The sequence below is a fragment of the Pongo pygmaeus genome, chromosome 12 (assembly GCF_028885625.2).
Source record: "Pongo pygmaeus isolate AG05252 chromosome 12, NHGRI_mPonPyg2-v2.0_pri, whole genome shotgun sequence".
Lineage (NCBI taxonomy): Eukaryota > Metazoa > Chordata > Mammalia > Primates > Hominidae > Pongo > Pongo pygmaeus.
In genome coordinates, this window is record NC_072385.2 from 58,048,732 (window position 1) to 58,051,916 (window position 3,185).

At 37.9% G+C, this 3,185-nt stretch overlaps 1 non-coding gene across 1 annotated transcript; it reads left to right on the top strand.

Moving 5' to 3' along the window:
• The first annotated feature begins 2,663 nt into the window (after nucleotides 1-2,663).
• On the top strand, nucleotides 2,664-2,767 carry LOC129030991 (small nucleolar RNA U13). Its single transcript, XR_008500880.1, has one exon. It is a non-coding gene; the product is annotated as a small nucleolar RNA U13 (small nucleolar RNA).
• The last annotated feature ends 418 nt before the right edge of the window (nucleotides 2,768-3,185 follow it).

Here is a 3,185-nt window from a genome sequence, read left to right on the forward strand (position 1 = left end):
TCTGACACAAGAATTCAACTCAGTATTCCATTTTCCATCTTAAATGGGGTTCAGTGACTCTGATTAGCCAAGGCGACAGATTATACAGTATGCATCAAAAGATGCTATCACCCTAATTATACAGTGCCAAGTATATGTAATGCCTCACAGGGCTGCTTCTTTCAAAAATGGCCTCTCCATCTCTTCTCAGCACCTTTCTCACTCCTAACTAAAGATGAATCAAGAGCAAGTTTCTCTCTCCTCTCTTCACTCCACCTGCATGAGAGGCTACTTCTTCTGGACAGTCAGAAGTTTTTTTATTATTATATGTTTTTTCCCAAAGAGATTCACTTGTCTTGCTATTTCAAAGCTCTCTCTTAATTACTTTCTTTTTAAGAAAACTATATTTAAAGAAGATATTTTTGGCTTGAAACAACAATGCCTCTTTAAACTGCTTAGACATATGCATTTATTCTTTGAATCAACAATCTCAATTCTAAGAATCTATCCCAAATAGACACTTGCAAAAGTATAAAAACATGCATGCACATGGCTATTCTTTAAAGCATTTTTTTTTAGATAGGAAAAGACTGGAAATGACACAAATGTCTATCAATGGGTGATTGCTTGACTATTGAGAAGGAATTTGTGGGGAAATTGCTACAAAGGAATTAGAAGAGATAAAGAGCAAATGAGTTGGTGGGGAAACCCAGAGATAACAACCTCAGGTAGCCCTTCCATCTCTAGGGCCAGAAGGACAAAAGGAAAAGCTGGTATTAGCAGCTAGGGCTTTCCAGTGAGACTGGAACCTCATAGGAGATGTGGCGAGAGACACGGCCTAAACAGAGGAGAATAGAAACCTGCTTCTTTCCTCTGTGCCTCTGTGCCTCTGTCTCCTACACTGTCTAACTCTACCTACCAAGAAAGGCTGGTTTGCAGAGGTCAGATCAAGAAAAGCTGGGGAAGGCAGAGGATACAAATGAGACATCAGATTCAGTTTCTACTAACTGTTTTTTTTCCCCTCCCTTGAATATGAGTCCTATTTCTTTGTATATCCCATAACGTTGTTTATTGAAAATTAGAGCCGGGTGCTGTGGCTCATGCCTGTAATCCCAGTACTTTGGGAGGCTGAGGCTGGTGGATCACCTGAGGTTGGGAGTTCGAGACCAGCCTGACCAACATGGAGAAACCCTGTCTCTACTAAAAATACAAAATTAGCCAGGTGTGGTGGCACATGCCTGTAATCCAGCTACTCAGGAGGCTGAGGCAGGGGAATCTCATTCCAGCCTGGGCAACAAGAGCAAAACTCTGTCTCAAAAAAAAAAAAAAAAGAAAAAGAAAGAAAGAAAGAAAGAAAATTTAGACATTTTGATAATACAGCAACTGTGGGTCATGGTTTTCTTTTCTGACATTTGTTTTTGTTGTTTTGTTTGTTGAGTAGCTTGCCTGGGCCAAACGTGTGAAACTGGTCTTCCCAATGGCTGCTTATGTCTCTGTTCCTTTTTGTTTTTTTTACATTATTGTTTTTTTTTATGTTGGACTTATGAGGGATCATTCTTCTTTCTGTGTAGCATAGTGGTCGGCCAATGATTGGGCAGACGCTGTACTCAAAACACTTGAGCCAATAAGGTTTCTGTTCTCTTCTGATGGACTTCTATGTAGGAAGAGTACAAATTTCAGGCTGTTTTCCATTTTCCTCCAGATTTTTCTTCCCACCAGGCTCTTCTGCACGTCTTCTCTGTGTGTGCAACCTCGGTGTTGGCCAGTAGTATGTAGAGGGGCTTGGGCCATCTTGGTCTCTGTCGTGGATATGTGTAGCCTTAGCTGATATTATGCTTGTCCCAACAAAAACCTCAGATTAGAAAAACCATTGGTCAATTCCACTGACCCTCTGCCAAGACTGTCACTTTTACTGACATTGCTGCATGGGCATGGCCCACCTCTCCAAATCAAGTGTGCCCAGCATGACCATGGTAGCAAAACTACTAGTTGTCACAACCTGTTCCACTCTCACAAAACATCCATGCCAACCAGGCTGGCAGGAGCTTTGGAGTTGTCCCAGTAAAAAATGCCCTAAGCTCCCACTAATCTTCACAATTCCACAGGTTTTCAAGCATAAATGCTTCTTCAATTGGCTATGCCTTTGGCAGATTCCAAGAGCATAGACATAGTTGTTTTTGTCATTTTTGTTTAGCTTCGCAGTTGCTTTTGGGGAGAGGATTTGCCAACCTTCTTACTAAGCCATACCCTGAAGTTCTACTTCATTCATCTAATAAATATCTATTTCATACTTTCTTGTAAAAGGTATTTTTCTGGGCATTGAGATTCCTTAATAAATAATACATACCTAGTTCCTGTTCTTATGGAGCTTATGTTTTTACAAGGGAGATGACAAGTGACCATATAATCATTATTTAATTACAAATGTAGTGAGTGCTACAATGGAAAAGCACTTAGACTTCTGTTTTTGTTTCATGTCTTATTGAATCAGCCATAACTTCTAGAAAATCATTACCATAACTTTGTAATAGCAATGATGTGTGTAATTTTCATGTTTCTGATTTTGATAAACATGCTTCTAATGTGTAACCACTAAGATAAATGTTTTTAGAGATCATGTTGTAGAATTACATATTTATTCCTCATTTTCTAGTATGTTTTCCCCTCAAAAAATTTATGTTGAGATCCTTTTGTGATTCGTAAACATGATGATTAGGTTTTTATGCTTAGGTGTGAGATGTGCCTCCCTCACATCTTGTTACAACATCTGTACATTACCCATCTGATGTGAGAAAAATAAAGAAGAAAAAAATTTATGTTGAAAGTTATCAGATACTTTTTCAGCATCTTTTGAGATTTTTATATAAGTTTTCATATTAGGCCCATTTGTATCACATTTTATGTATTGAGATATTCTAATAGCAAAGTACTTTGCAGGACTCGAGTAAAATAAACTAGATGGAGATGGTGATCATTTAAATTTACCTGAATTTCATTGGCTTGTACTTTGTTTAGTATTTTATTGAAAGTGAGCTGGCACCACTATTTTGGTCCTATTATTTTTCAGTCTTTAATCATTTTTAATATTTTTCTGCGACCTGCAATTGTTCATGTAAATGTGTGACAATTTAAACAAAAAGAAGGGAAATAAATTTGGTAATTTATAATATTATATTAGTTATAGGACAGGAATGCTACCTAGGCCC